Here is a 17607-nt window from a genome sequence, read left to right on the forward strand (position 1 = left end):
TAGTCAGCACTTCTTTTTTTCCGCTGCAGTTATTGCCTCCACAGAGCTGATGGCTGTCTCATGTCCAAACTGTCTGTCTATGAAAAGCATCCAAAGCACTCTCTTCAGACAGGCCTGGACGTGACAGAGTAATTGTGGGCTTCATTTACACAGAAAGCAGCAGAGTTTGCTGCTGGTGTGGGGGAAGTCATTTTCTCATTGGCTTTTACCTCCTGATGAACTCTTCCAGTCAGAGAGAGAGGGTGGAGAAAGACCTGTGGGTGTGTCTTACCACATTATACACTGTGTGTGCTTCTGTCAAGCAAATTATGCAGCAAAATAACACGTCTCTGTAATTAAAATTTATGAATCTTTAACTGAATTAATGATGAATCATGTTAGCTATCTGCTCCACTGTGAGTAACTTATTTTGTAAATCCTGCGCACCTTCAGATCTGGAGTTAAATTAAAGATGAGATCTGACATGTAAGGAAGGTCTTTAGTTTAAAAGTTGATGCAAAACAAGAATTTATATAAAAAGTATATTTGTGACCGATGCTTTCTATAGTCAACAAAGTTGATCACAATAACATAGAGATAAATAGATTACACACATACACTCACCAGTCACTTTGCTAGCTGGCAAGGTGTACCTAATAATGTGGCGGTGTGGTCTTCTGCTGCTCCTGCTGTTGGACGTGTTGTGCATTCAGAGATGGTCTTCTGCAGACCTTGGTTGTAACGAGTGGTTATTTGAGTTACTGTTGAACCAGTCTGGCCATTCTGCTCTGACCTCTGGAATCAACAAGCATCAAGGCTCACTGGATATTTTCTCTTTTTCAGACCATTCTCTGTAAACCCTAGAGATGATTCTGTGTGAAAATCCCAGTAGATCAGCAGTTTGTGAAATAGTCAGAACAACAACCATGTCAAGTTCAAAGTCACTTAAATCACCTTTCTTCATCATTCTGATGCTCACTTTGAACTGCAGCAGCTCATCTTCACCATGTCTACATGCATAAATTCATTGAGTTGCTGTTTAGATATCTGCGTTAACGAGCAGCTGCACAGGTGTATAAAGTGGTGGGTAAGTGCAAGTAGACACCAGGAATACCTGTAGTTTAAGATTGTTTCCATAATCGCTCAATATATTGATTTTAGGTACAACATTTTGTCCATAAAATCAAATCCTTGGTTGACACAATCATCCAATATTGTGCTTTTTTTTCTTATGAGTGAGTAATTGAAATGCATTACAACTACACTCAACAAGGAATGAGCGTAATACAAACCAGGAATGTATTCATAATGAATGTATAAATAAAAACTATTTACTACTAAAGTAAGGACAAGTTATATGATAAAATGCATAAAAATGAACCAGAATAAACTCATATACATGACTACCAATGTTACGTTAACCCTTAAAGATGGAGACATATTCTGCAGCAATGATTCATCAAGAAAAACCTACTATAAATAGTTTCTTCCTCTACTACTATAAATAGTTTCTTCCTCTTCCTTGGCAATTGTTATGGAGATTTAGTCCCATCCCCTATGTGTTGATTGGTTAGAAAATTTAAACACCTGGGATAATACTACAATAAATGACTGTAACTTGCTGAGGAAAGGTTGAATCCAGACAAAAATGTATTGGTAAATCTAAAACATATAACTACAACTTTCTAAGTAAAAAAATTGCTTGAGTTCAAAGTTGTCTTTTTAAATCTTGTATCCATCTAATATCAGACAAATCAAATGTAAAATTGGGATTTTAAATGAGCTATAGCAAAACTTCAGGTAATCCTGAATAAAATTATGTCTTGCACTTAATGCAGAGTACTATAATAAGGTCAGAATCACAAAATAAGTACAGGAGAGTCAGGCTCCCACAAAAATCTAGGTCTAGGTCTCTGAGGGTTAGCTGTGATTATGTCCTGTCAAATCAAATAAAACATTATCCTACTCACTGACAAGAAGTTTTCACAGAAACTGCCCCATTAGTCCATGGACGACACAAACCAGGGGCAGCAGAACTATCTGCAAAGTTTTAATCATATTCTGAGCACATTTACATTAATATTCACACCCATATACCCAAGCTCACACAGCCATTCAAGAAGTTTGCCAGCACAGTGCTATTGTTATTATTATAAAATTATTTCGCAAACCGAAGTGATGATAATGAATATTCTTAAGAAGTAACAAATGATACTGGTTCATATGGGATTTGTTGTATTAAATGGGGGTAAAATGTTATAATAAAGCCGGTGGGAGAATTACATCATCATTACATTACCACTGTTGGAGGATCAAAGGTTTTACAGTCAGCAGAAGACTATAATGTAGATTGGAAAAAGCAAACACAATAGCTGAGAGTCAGCGACTTGGCACAAAAAAAAACATTTTTCCCTCTTCACTCACTGTAATATATTCAGGTGAACTACCTACATGTGTGTGCTATCATAAACCAGTTGTTAGGAAAGCAGATGTTACAACTCATTCGAGTCTCAGTTGTAACAGGTTAAGCTACAGACCTGTTTGATGTTAATTTCATCTGAACGCCGAAAATCCACCAGGTCCGCCTGCATTGCGTGAGTGTTGCGTATTTGGTCCATCCTCAACAACACGTCGTCAACACCCCCCGGAAGCGTTTAAAAAGTTCCTGACTTGATCGTTTTTAATGTCTTTTGTGGGATTTAACTTGCGATTATTGTTGTTTTATACCTTTTATGCTAAAGCCTGTTTACTTCTATTCACTCGATGTAACGTTGATCTAGCGACATGAAATATGATCCGGAATCTGATCCTGGTGTTTTATTTTGAAAAAACGATCGAATTCGCTCTGCAATTTCTGTCTGACTCTGTCTGACACGTAATTCACGCGTGGCAGAGTGTCGAGACGCATCATGGCCACAACTCGCGATGACGTGACACTCACCGACGCAATGCGGATGGGCCCGGTGAATTTTGGGGGTAAGAATGAGATCATTGAAACTCATACCAGTGCATCTCGGTCCTTCCTTGTTGCCAAACACATTAAATACAGCTGCATGATTAGAGAAGGCATAGATGGAAGTTGCAAAAATACTACACAATCTGCATTTTCTGGTTTAGAATATAATTGAATGATATCTACAGAGAGTGCAGGCTCCACAACATACTGCCCAAGGGAAAAAGTTCAAGTATCTCTGGGTGATGTTCACGAGTGAAAAGTAAATGAAGGGTTAGGTGGATAGATGGTTTGGTGCTGCAGTGGCGCTGATGCGGGCGTTACACTGGACCATTATGGTGAAACAGGCTCAGATCTTGATTTATCAGTCCATCTACCTCACTCATGGTCATGAGCTCTTGGTAGTGACCAGGGCTATCGTTGCTCATTGTCAACATTACTCCAAAATGACGTTCAAATGTTCACTCTAAAAAAAAACACAGGTTCAAACCATTTGAATATATGCGCATGCGCATTACGTGCACAACGTGCATGCACATTATGTTAATAACAGGAGGACAAACTAATACAACGAGACATAAATAACTACTTGTATAGTAGTAGTCTCTCTCTTTATGCGTGATGCGCATACTGATTTAGATAAACAATTTGATACCATGTTTCTGTCATTGGACGCTCCGAGTGAGCTGTGCTGTAATTAACATGGCAATAACAACTTTTCTTTGAATTGAAACAGTAAATAATCAAACCAGTGGGGACCTGCAATGCATGAAGCAAATGTCTCTGTGTGAATCTGGAGAGCGCATGCGAGTGAGAGGCGACACCGGGCATGTACAGACAAAAACTGAAACAGGCCAGTTAGAAATAAAAAGAAAGAAAATCACAACACAGGATATGCCCAGGACACTCAGGATGTGAGTGAGGGAGGATAGGATGGTGGCTCAGAGAGCAATGAGGAACTGTAAGCTGCACATTCATCAGCTGCACACCTGTAAGCAGCTGTGCTCCATGCAGACATTTCTCAAACTTTATTTTGTAGGCTAAGGACAGACTAGATACTGTTTGTGTTGGATATAGAGTGCCATATAGTCACCCTTACTGATTACTCACTTATACTGTAGCCTAACCTAAGAAATCTCTCAGCTGCTGGCCAGTCCAATAATAATCCGGGTCTCTGTGGGGAGTGTTTGTTTAGAGTTTAGGGGGCACGTCAGCCAGAGCTGTAGTGGGTCTGACAACCCTGGTCACGTCTCACTTTCAGCAACTATCCTGAATCGAAGTGAGAGGTAGGGTGTACACCTCTCCCTGACTCTCTCTCATCCTGTGGCAAATATTAATAAACAAAATTATACAACATAACTATATAACAAATAAAAATATTATTATGGGAATGATTATGATAATAATAATAAAATAAAGACCTGCAAAGCATAAACATTACTTTACCAATAAAAATTGATTCTCATAATTTCCTTAAAAAAGAAATAAAGAAACCAAAAATACTAAGGGGAAGTATATGTGTTGAAGAGTTCGAATAATGAGCCCCGGCCAGTGCCTCGCCTTTGACTCTCTATCAACTGCCCAGTCGACGGACGAAGCAGGGGGAGTCATCGAGGTAGCCCTAACTGAACCTAACCCTTGCCAGAGCCTTCGGAGGAGCGAACTCTTTAAAAACCAAGTGTACGACCCCTAAAAAAACTCTCTTCTCTCTTTTTTTCTCTCTCCTTTCAAACAACGACCATGTCACGTCCAAAAGCTTTCAACAACTTCCAACTTCTGATAAGATAAGCATTCAAACAACTTATAAAATCCTACCACCACCTTCAATATACCAACTGCAAACCAAACTCCAAAATACCAATACGTATACAAAAACTAGGAGAAGGACTCATCAACAACATCAAGCCGTATTACAGTAGTGAAACCACAAACTTGGTCAAAACCTACAATGCCAAGAATTGGTCCTACACAACAGTACAAATACTGGAAGACCACTACATCAAAACACTGGAAGAGGCACAATCTAAACTAAGAAAGCTCAAACAGATGATTGGCAGGAAGCACTCATCATAGCCAAATAATGGATTAAAAAAGTTGGACGAAAATAAAACCAAAAACCCTCGAGGATGCAATCACCCAAATCCACAAACTAATGGATGAAATCATAAAAAACAATGACAAACAACATAATGATCAAGACCAAACTACCACAAACCACAAACAAACCAACGCAAAACAGGATCAACCTTGCACAAGTCAGGAGCAAACCAATGAAAGTCAGGATCAACCTAACACGCTCCAAGACGTGAACCAGAACCAAACCTATGGAAGGCAGGATCAACCTAATACAAGCCAATACAGAAACCAGGAACAAACCAATGGAAATTGAAACCAACCTAACATGGACTGGGAGACAACCCAAGATCAGACCAATGCAAAACAGGATCAACCTAATACAAGCCAATACAGAAACCAGGAACAAACCAATGGAAATTGGAACCAACCTAACATGGACTGGGAGACAACCCAAGATCAGACCAATGCAGAACAGGATCAACCTAATACAAGCCAATACAGAAACCAGAAACAAACCAATGGAAATTGGAACCAACCTAACATGGATAGGGAGACAAACCAAGGTCAAACCAATACAAAACAGGATCAACCAAATACAAGCCAAAAGCAAAAAAATGGAAATCATGACCAACCTAACACGAGTCAAAAAACAAAACTGAGTCAAACCAATACAAACCAGTCTCAAACCAAGCACGTTCAAACCAGAGCAACAATGGCCTGTGCAAAACAAAACGATCCACCACCAACCAAACGGATGACAATGGACGAAGACGAGAAATTTGAGGAAGAATTCCTGAGAGAATTATGGGACAGCCCAGAAAAGCCACGACCAACCAGTGCAAACCCAGAGATGGAGGCAATTTCGGGCATTCCAACTAACAATAACATAGTGACCCTAACCCATCTGTTCCAGAGCCACGAACATCTGGGCGATAAATATAAAAACTGGACACTAAACCCTCATTGAAATCCTCATAATAGGCGACTCCAACATTGCCAGACTACCATGCATCCAGGACAACCATATCCAAGTAGACTGCTATCCTGGAGCCAACCTCAACCACGCTACGTTCCTGCTCGGACACAAAACCCCGGTTTCAAACCAAGTGAACAAAGTCATTTTATCTTTAGGCCTCAATAACAGATGCCAAGGGAACCCTTCTTTTCTGAAGAAAAGTCTCCAAAACATGCTTGCCACTGTGAAAACAGCCTTCCCCCAGGCAGAAATATTAATTCCAATTATTAATGCCTTGGACCAACTAAACGAGATCATAAAAAAACAACATCAAAATCCTCAATCACCTCATTAAGGAAACCACATGCTACCTACCCCGACTAACAAGGGAAAAATTCACCACGGAAACTGACAGAATACATCGGACCCCCCGAACAGCAGGAGCAATGTGCCAAAACTGGAACCTTTTTTAGGCTAAAGGAAACCCCTGAAGGGGCCCAAGAACTTAAAGACAAAGAGAAGTGAGAAGTGATCAACTTGGCAACCCATTTTGACCTTACGCCTACACAGCATGGCCTACTGAAAAAGGGCCTTTCCTTCATCCCAACATGGAACGCAGCCAGAAGCAAAAGGAACTCCTTAGCAGTCAACCTCTCAGATTACCATAGCCACACCCTACACCACTCCGAGGAAAACTTCCCTTCCAGCGCAAATCCCAGTGGGTACCAGACCCAGACAAAATAATCCCAGAGGTTCACTACCTCATCAAAAAAGACCACCAAATAATAAAAGGCTTAAAGCAAACAGTGGACAAATCCAATATCATACCACAAGAAGAAATGGCATTACAAAAACTTAGAGAAAACACAACAATTGTCATAAAACCGGCAGACAAAGGGAGAGCCACAGTAATTATGGATCGAACAGATTACGTCCATGAAGCCCTCCGAGAAGTCAACGATCAAATCTACTATATCCCGCTGGAGGAACCAATGTTTCCGGACACTGCAAAAATGATAACCGATACCCTGGACACACTAAAAAAGAGGTCACTTACCTTGAAGGTGAAAACCCACCTAGACCAAGATATTTCTACCTCCTCCAAAAAATACACAAACCCCAAGAAAAATGGACCATCCCACAAAGGATCCCACCTGGACGCCCCATTATTTCGGACTGTAGTAGCGAGAGCTATGGCATTGCAGAATACCTAGACTCATTCTTAAACACCATCTCCAAACACCACCAGAGCTACATTAAGGACACACAGGACTTCATCCAAAAAATCCAAAAGATGCAATTAAAAGAACCATGCCTCCTATTCACAATGGACGTTAACAGTCCTTATACAAACATTGATATCCCTCTGGGGATGGAAGCAACCAAAAAATGGTTAGAAAAATACCCATCAGACAATCGACCAGACCAGGAAATCCTGCCGCTCCTCCACCTGAGCCTCTCACGGAACAATTTCCAATTTGACCAAAAATACTACCTACAAATAAAAGGAACAGCAATGGGAAAACGCTTCGCCCCAGCTTACGCCAACATCTATATGGCTAACTGGGAGGAAACAGCATTTCAAAAATGCACAAAACTACCCTAACACTACTTTCGTTATCTCGATGACATCTGGGGAATTTGGTCCCACTCAGAAGAGGAATTCAAAGAACTTGTGGAAACCCTTAACAATCACCACGACATGATTAAGGTCGAACCCACCACACACCAAACCGAAATAAATTTCCTGGACACAGTGACATATTAAGGCCCGTACTTCAAACACAGAGGAATCCTTGAGACCAAAGTCTATTTCAAGCCAACGGATACACATGCCCTACTGCAGTGATTCCCACCCTTTGTAATCAGCGTAGTTTAACTGCTTTCACGGGACACCAAGTTTGTGTGGACTTTCGGTTTTAAGAGGTTAAATTTACGCTTATATCAGGGATGGGCAACTGGAGGCCCGAGGGCCGCAGACGGCCTGCACCCTCACTTGAAGTGGCCCTCAGTACAACATTTGAGCATGAAATCTTAAAAGTGCTGTGTAAAAATGCACAAAATTACTTTTATTTTACCAATTAATGTTGGCCTGCTGTTCTTTCACTGAAAAAAAAAGAAACCACTGTAAGTGTTGTTTTTTATTTGCTTCAAACCTTTTGCATTCCTATTTATACTGTTATACATGCATGTGAGCATGAAATATGTTAAGTTACTGCACTGTAAACATATTTAAAATTGCAGTTTCATCATATCTAGTGAAAAACGCAGATATTCAAACTTGCATGAAGCCTTGCCATGTGTTGTGAGTTCATAGATTGGCTTTTTTCCCCTCAGATTTATAGGTATAGATGTATATATTTAGATATATTACACCCCTTAAAATCAAGAGGGCTTCGACCACCCCCCCTGGGGCCCCTCCGGTTGGGAATCACTGCCCTACTGCATAAACACAGCTTTCCCCCCCAACCTGTGTTTAGAGGCATCCTGAAGTCGCAACTCCTCAGATTCAATAGAATCTGCTCCAAAAGAGAAGCTAGAGATCAAGCAGTCATCTCCCTCTTTCAAACCCTTAAAGAAAGAGGATACAACAGATCCTTCCTACGAACAGTCCAAAAAGAGGTCTATAACAACCAACCAAATGACGAACAACAAAAAACCCAGAACCAAAAACAAGTCATACCATTAGTCTCAGTCTACTCGGACGATGGCATCCAGGCCCACCGCGCCCTAAAAAGAAACTTCCAAAAAACACTGGCAGACACCAGAATGGTTGAAAACTTCAAACCAATATCCGCCTTTAAGAAAAACCCAGCCCTAAAAGACCTATTGGTTAGAGCTAAACTCGAAGAACCCATGACACGAACAATGCTACCAAAAAACAACCACGTAGCCAAAAACTGAACCACAGGGACTACATACCCAATACCTAAATCCATTAGACGGAACTACTCCAATTGTATTTACATCATAACCTGCCAAAAATGCCACATACAATATGTGGGCAAAACACGCAACTCATTGGGTACCCGTCTCTCTCACCATAACTATAATGTCAGAAATGGACACAAAAGTACAACGCATCTGGTGGAACACTTTAGATGCCACGGATTGAAGAACCTGCGTCTCTCAGGACTCGAACATAACCCAAATTGGACAACAACAGAAAGGAAAAGGAAAGAGCATCAATGGATAAAGAAGCTAGACACAACATTTCCCAGGGGACTAAATGAAAGGAACTCCAACCTGGCAACTCAAAAAAGAAATCCATAAGAAGAAAACTCACTGGACAAAAGGACAAGAAAAGCCCTATATAAGTCAGGGTTAAATTTCTTGATTAATGTACTTATCTTGTTTAGTTCAAGTTCCTATAAACAGCTCCACTTTAAAGTTAAATATGTTCATTCTATACTGTAAGTGTCAAATTTAAAAATGTATTGTCTGTATATAATGACCTTGAAAATGTTAATACACTTGTTAAAGTGTTCCCTTCAGTACTGGCTACATACCAACATGATGCGGATAATGATGCCATTTATGGCATCATCATTATTATAAGAGCAAAAGTTTGTTCTAACTGTATAACTTTTGAATTAAGTCAACTTACTTACTCTTACTGTTCATGTGCAGAAAATCAATGCTATTTTCATCCTCTTTCAGTTGCTAGGTGCTTGACTGCATTGAAAGGTCAAAATCATTATCTGGTAGAAGTGTTCACCAAAGAAACGACAAAAGAGTCATATAATGCATAAATACTTATCATCTTAATGTGCTGTGTTTCTATATTGATTACCAGGTGAATGCTAGTTTTATCATGGGTGGATTATAAAACAGACATGCAAAAAGCATCCACCTCTTTAAAATAAGAGTAAGTCACACAGACTTTATTACATTACATTACATTACATTACATTACATGTCATTTAGCAGACGCTTTTGTCCAAAGCGACAATAAGTGCATTCAACCTGATGGTACTAGACATAGACCATAGGAATCGAGTAAGTACACAACTTTAAGAGCTAACTGTCATTGCTAAGGAGTGCTATATGTTAAAGAAGAAAAGAAGAGAAAAGAAGAAGAATTTTTTTTTTTTTTTTTTTTTTTTTAAATATATATATCTGTTAGGTGACCATGACTTAACCGAGGTATTGTTGGAAGAGATAGGTCTTCAGCCTGCGGCGGAAGATGTACAGGCTGTCTGAGGTCCTGATGTCGGTGGGGAGCTCGTTCCACCATTTGGGAGCCAAGACAGAGAAAAGTCTGGAAGTGGTTTTGAGGCGAGTTGACCCACGCAAGGTGGGAGTCGCCAGCTGTTTGGCTTTATAGTTGTTTAGCCTGTTTTTGTGTCTCTTTATAGTCTACTACGCAACTCTCTGTTGTTTTCTGTCTCTGTGTGGTTATTTTGTGATTCTTTGTAGTTATTTTTTTTATCACTTTGTAGTTGTTTTTGGTGATTTTGTTATCTGTGGTTCTAGTTGCTTTGCGTCTCTTTCTAGCAGTGGCAGCTCGCTTATAGAGGGCGCTGGGAGTGACCTCCCGCCGACCTGTTTTAAAAAATATGTATTTTTAATAATCTTTCTCAGTTTGAGAAATAATCTATGTTAATTACATTCTAATAATGCATTTACTTTCGAAAATCTTCAGCACCACTACACGTTACCACCATAGACTGTATAAAATATGGACGTAGTCTCCGTGACGTCACCCATAGGGTTCTGAAGAGCTGAAACGAAGCTTTGTGGGCGTTCCCACAGTCGCCATTTTGGCAAAGCTGACTTCGCCCAACTCCCCCGGATAATCCAAAAATGGGCATAGAGCTGCAGCTGAGGCGGCTGAAACACGCCCACTTAGCTTGAAGCTACCAAGCTAGCGGAGGCTACCGGTGCTAACAAGCTAGGCTACATGCTACACTGGGACGGACAGCAGCCGGCCGGCTCGCTGACACTTCCGTGATGTTCCTGTCTGTTGGTGTCCCAGCTTACACTGCTTAACTCACGGTAAGTTACTCTAAAACTTTACCACAGCAGCTTCAACTTGTTTTAGATATATAATTAGGGTAATTTGAAATACCGGTTTTGTCGAGACTTGCAGTAATGTCGCCAGTGTTACCTTGAATAAACATAACGTTTACGGATACTTTCATGAGGCAAACATGTTAACCTGAATTTTGACCCTTGATTAAACTTTATTATGAGCTGAGTGATATGTAATTAAGTTAGTATTCTTACCGTAGATGTTGGATTGATACTGGCACATAATTATATATTATTTGCTTATTTACTCAGGTATGATTAAAACAAACTTATTACATTAGAAAATCTGCGGGTTGTTTCTCAGTGTAGATGTGTCAGGGCGTATCGGTTAACGTGTAAAATGATAATCCCCCACAGCGCTATTAAACAGTATGCATTTACCGTTATGATGTGACAATGACAGACTGTCTGGGATTATTATCTGGAATATCAATTAAGACAGAAAGGCCATTTTATATTTATATTTACTTATTTCAGTACATTTGTCAATAAATTTAACTTCCAGTCTTGGTAACTTGACTTTAGACGGCTGACATTATGATCACATTATCTGTCATCAAAGGACTACAAAAATTAATTAATTTGAATAATGTTTTATATTTTTGAGGTGTGGATCCCTTCTTCCATTTTATCCTACACATGTCACACACTAGTGTTTTCAACATTATTTAGGCATTTTTCATAGCTTTTTGTTTTATATATATATATATATATATAAATATATATATGTATATATATATATATATATATATATATATATATATATAGTTTTACCTGAAGCATTTAATACTCATTTATTTTCCTCCCATAGTCAGTGTGAATCATTGGTGACAGCTCTGTTTCCAGCGAGCTGCTGGACATCAGTGTCTGCTGGTGTGACTGGGTGGAAAGACCTTCTCCTCTTCTTTGAGGAAGAGCTGCCCAGATGTCTTCTTCTTCCACTGTGATGGCAGCAGCATGGGGGAGGTCAGAGGTCAAGCTGCTCACCATCATGGAGAACTGTTCTAGTCTTAAATATTGTCCACCTTTTTGTTTTTTATGCATTTCAATAAATTATATTTACATTTGAGCTAACATTGTCTTTATTGCTGTGTGAAAATGTTAGATTTAAAATATCTGATATAATACAACACAGATAAAACATTAAGCATTTATGTTCAACTCTTATTCCAGGTGATATGTCTAATTTTAAAAATGTGAGAATGCAATCAGGAAGCTGATAAATGGGTGCTTTTAATAATATGATTTAATGCAAAAACATAAAAACACTACAGCAGCAAAAGATTTCAGTCAAATTACACATACATAAAAACATCAATATGTAACCTGAGATACTGATAAGTTGTTGATGTGTTTGAGTCCAGTTGTGTCTTCTCATGTGGAGCATCAGAGGTCCACCTTGTCTTCATCACCTGCAGAGGAAAACTTTACACAGACAAATAGAGATGTAAGTAAAATATGTGTTACAATGGACAGGCTTCATTTTCATTTCAGTTTTAATATACTGATTATTGTTTAGGATAACGAAACAAATTCAACAACTTCAACTACTCTCAATATAGCCTTTTAGTAAACGTTATCATGCTACCGCTAGCACACTATCGATTGCCGGCTAATGCTAGTACGATATGATCAGCTGCTAATGTTAGCACGCTATGATCATTATAACGTGAAATTATCATGATCTTAAAATAACGTGATAATATCACAAGTGTGTCCAGACGAGTACATCACTTTTAAGTGTCCTCAGGAAACACTTCTGTTGTGTTGTGGTCTTTGCAGTGTGTTTTCTAAATGCTGTGCTTGTGTTGTCAAATTGATGAAGATGTATTCTCAGTTTACTTGTTTTTTGTGTATTTGCATGTAAATGGTAAATGGACCTGCACTTATATATCGCTTTTCTCGTCACTTTGCGACCACTCTTTACACTACAGACTACGCTCATTCACCCGTTCACACACACATTCATACTGGTGGCAGAGGCTACCCTAAAGGGTGCCACCTGCCACCATTGGGAATTCATTCACACACCGGGAGCAATTTAGGGTTCAGTATCGTGCTCAAGGATACTTCGACATATAGGCTGCAATGGTCAGGGATCAAACCACCAACCCTCCAATCGGTGTGCAACCCGCTCTAACAAGTGAGCCACAGCCGCATGTGTTTTCTTAAGTTGCAGCGCTGTGAGCTCTCAGGGCTGGGAGGCAAATTCAATGATATATTTAAAATAAAAATCCAGTTAAATGTAGTAAAATGTAGGCTATGAGGCAAGGACACACTACTATGAGGCTTTGACTCTGAAGCAACTGTAGAAATGTGTTCTATCACGAAGATCCACCAATGAAAAGCCAACAAAAGTTATTCTAAAACTTGATCAATAGTGGGAGGGAAGAATGGACTTCTTTACAGCTCTGACAAAGCACAGCAGAGCCGAGCGGATTGTAAAAGAGTGAAGCACCTTTCTGTTAAGCAATGTAAATGTAAATCAAAACGTCAGCCACTCCTACGTTATGTAGGAGCTAATGCAGCTCAGACAGTTTGGACACGCCCACCTCTTTATTCTAAGTGGTGAGCAAAGAAAAGAAAAACTGCATGCAAGCAATGTGTGTGCTGTAAACGGGAATATGTGCTTTGGTCAAATTACAGAAAAAAATTGGTTGTTTTACAAATTATTTTAATCACTAATATAAATTCTTAATGTATGAAGTTATGCATACATAACTTCTATTCATCAGATACAAAATTGGAGACTTTTTTTAAGATTGTCTCGTTGGTGCTGAGCAGAGATTGTACATCATAGTGCTTCAAATGTGAAATAACTTAAACTGACATTTTACATTTTAAGTTCTGAATGAATAATCTTCTCTGTTCTGCTCTGTACAGCAGAGAGAGTACTTGTCTCTTCTTCTTTGCTGGATAGCCCTTCAATGAAATCTTTGATATAGCCTATCATTCAGTCTGTAGAGCAGAATAGTGCAGCAGATATGGCAACCTATTGTGCATTTAGTGGAGTGTTCAAACTTCTAAATGAACAGCTGTCTTGTTAGAGTATACTTGTTTTTAGTCTTACTTCTAGTTTTAAGATATCTGTGGGTTCTTTGTGACAATGTATTTTTACCTTCTTTTTTAAATCTTGGCAAGTGTAATTTTTCCTGTGCTATCTGCAAATAATTTAGCTTGTTTTAAAAAGGATTTCTCCCATTTTTGTTTTGTTTCTAAGAGCAAACTTTTTGCAGTGTGTGCAGTAGGGCCTCGACTTTTGTTTAAAATCTAAATATTAGTTTAAATATTAATTTAAACTGTAATGACCTGTTCAAAATATTACAGTGTTGGAGTCGTTTAATCTGGTTTTACCTTTAATGTCTCCGGTGCTGCTCTGCCTCGACTCTGTCATTGCCCTGAGTTTCAGAAAAGTTTCAGAAAGCTTCACTTGTTGCTGAAATAGGTAAAACTAACGTCGCTAAAGTAAACTGCTAACTATAGCTGCAATGAGCTAGCTCAGTTAGCCCATGCTGAGGGACTAGGAGCTTGAAGCACTGGGGTAGTGGTGTTTGACTTTACATCGTTAGCAGAGGAGCTTTGGACCGCTGGGGGGAAGAGGCTTTCAGGCCTTGTTAAGGGGAGAATTCCAATTCATTTGAACAAATTGCATGTCATTTCAAATTTGTTTGAAATTGACTACTGAAACAAAAAGTGACAGCCCAAGTATGCAGCTCACTTCATCAAGCATGATAATATCAGCTCAATGTCAATGTGTGTACCATCGAGCATCGAAGCATCACAGTTGCAGTAGTGTTTACAGTGTTACACAAGGGAGAGCTGATACTTTTACGACAGACATCAAAATTTCCCCACATCCCTTTCACAATAAATCAGCCCCCCTGCTTTGACACCTAATTAAAGAACAACACAACTTTTTTTTAAACACCTCATAATTTTCTACTTTACACATTTGGTAGTCACTTGGAATGTGCCATCAAAACAGCCTTACCAATTAGTTTTTAATTGTACCTGAGAGGATCAATGGAATGCTATGCAGGGTAAGCTTTCTCATTTTTTTTATGTTAATAGGACTGCTGTTTTTTTGATATATGTGTCAGGGAGAGCTGCCAGCCTTCTGCAAAGTCACTTTAATGATTCTCTTGCTTACTGTAGGTGGCAGACAGAGCAGAAAACCAGACCACAGCAAAATCAGTTTTACCCACAAGGTCACCCGGCAAGAAAGCTCACTCGTCTTTGTTGATAAATATTGCCTTCATTCCTCACCTCCCTTTCCCTCACTCACTTAGGATTTTCTTCTCCTCACCTATTTTTTTCCTGTTTCTTTCAGACTGTATAAAAGTCTAGGCTTTAGACGTGCGTGGGGGCACATGATGTCTGACCAAAGGTGGCTTTTTTTCACCGAGGGAGACAAAGAAGCAAGCCCACACGGTTACATTGTGAACCAGAGGACTGTGTAATTTCTATCACTCACTGCTCTCTTTTTCCTCCTCTCTTCAATCCATCCCTTGCCCTGTGCCCCTCCCACACACTGGTAGGAATTGTAGCCTCAAAGCGTCACCACCCACAACTGTAGCTCAGAGATCACAGTCTGCCATGAAAATACTCCCCCATACAATGTTTCCAATCCCCTCCCTTCCATGTAGACGAACATGCATCTGGCTGAATGTGCGAACCGCGCACAGCGAGGTGTTTCATGTCAGAGTCGCTGCAAATCCCAACACGTCAAAGCCTTGTGGTGTGGAAATGATATACCATTAAACAACCTTATATTTACATGCACACACTTTGTAGAAACAGATATGAGATGTAATGTCACAGTGTTCCTCGACAAGCCCGTGGCTCTTCCTTTCAAGACGTCTTACGGGATTTCGCTGGAGCGACACGGCGGGCTTTGAAACAAAGGCATCAGTATAAACAAAGATGCTTTAACAGCTCAATTCCATTGAAGAATTTTGGATTACAATCACATGTGATGTATGATTCATGTATGTAGTGATACATTTATGGAGTTGTTTTCTCTCCAGCAGCAGCAGCAGCAGCAGATGTGTGTGATATGAAGCTGAAGTCCCTGTAGAGGTTGCTCCTTATAGATTTATCCTGCTTCCAGTACTCAAGAAAGTCCTTTATGAAGCATCAAAGGCCACAGTAGAGCTTTAACATACTGTAAAGTCTCACATAAAGTAACATCTGTATGTTCGCGTCCATTTTAATATTGTAGCCTTTTTCTTTTTTTTTTTACTTGCCATTAATTTGATGGTACTATTGTACCACTGTGCAATAAAAATTTGGTGCCAAGATGTGCCAAAATGTTTGCTAAAAAATGTGTTTTTCAAATAATGGCCAGCTCTAAGGAATCAACATGCAATGTGGTAGTGCCCAAAACCAAGATGGTGACAGGCTCACAGTACCGCGGAGCATGCAAAAAATAGCACTCATGTCATTATACAATTTAGGCAACAAAATCACTGACCTAGGTTTAGGGCGAAAAACTTCCTGGTAAGGCATTATAAAAAGTAAATAAATGTAAGGAAATTACGGAAGTGAAGTTACAAGTGTGATGTTAGCCACAGAAGTTATGTAATATCAGGAGGGTTCACAGAAGGATTCGTGAAGCAGACTCGCAGACAAAGGTGGAGGTTCAAAAGTTTACTAGACAAGTCTAGGCGAAGGTACAAGATCATAGGGCAAAATCCAGGTAGAAAACACAGGCTTAAGGTCGATAAACGGGTAAATCAGAAAAAAAGAAATCAAGACAAAGAAACACTGGAACGCTGTACAAGACACTATGAACTGGTGACAAACAAAGGAAGCACAGAGACTGAGTGAAAAGGGGAGGGGAAACACAATCAGGCACAGGTAAAACACATTGAGGAAGGCAGGTTATCAGGGGCCAGGGATAACACAAAGGGGAAGGCAGAGACCTTAAAGACAGAACAGATGAGACATAAGGAGAACTGAAAACACGATTTATCAAGACATGACACGGAAAAAACGTAAGTTGCGTAAAAAGTTGTTTACCTTTGTTTTTACACAGGACATGAACCCTGTTCTCCTGGGTAAAAGGCCGCCTTTTGTACGACCCATTCATCTCCTGTCTGACAGCCGCCATTTAAACTTTGCATCGCTGTTAATCATTACTACTGTAACCTTACTTAATGGAAAAAATATGTTTTGGATTATTTAATCATTTAAGTTATTATTATATACAATGATTATTTCATTATTATTTATGGAACTTTCACTATAATTTATGTATTTATTTTCATGTGTTATATTTAAGTTGATATTACTTGTCCCCTTGCCAAAGTTAATTAGTTCCTACCTGCCCTTGTTTTGGGGGACAAGTATAGTTGTCGGGGTATCGTTCTCCAGTCTGTGTAACCCTTATTTCTTGTCGGGGTAGCGTTCTCCAGTCTCTCGGGCTGATGGGTGATGAGCGTGCTACAAGATAACTCCACACTTATTCCTTTATCTTCTTTAATAACCAATATCGGCAGGACAGCATACAACATTCCACTTCACGGGTCACAACACAAGAGAAACCCCGCGAAACTACCACATCCGATTGACTACCCCTCACCTATACTTGTCCCCCAAAACAAGGACA

This window comes from Centropristis striata, chromosome 18 (assembly GCF_030273125.1).
Source record: "Centropristis striata isolate RG_2023a ecotype Rhode Island chromosome 18, C.striata_1.0, whole genome shotgun sequence".
Classification (NCBI taxonomy): domain Eukaryota; kingdom Metazoa; phylum Chordata; class Actinopteri; order Perciformes; family Serranidae; genus Centropristis; species Centropristis striata.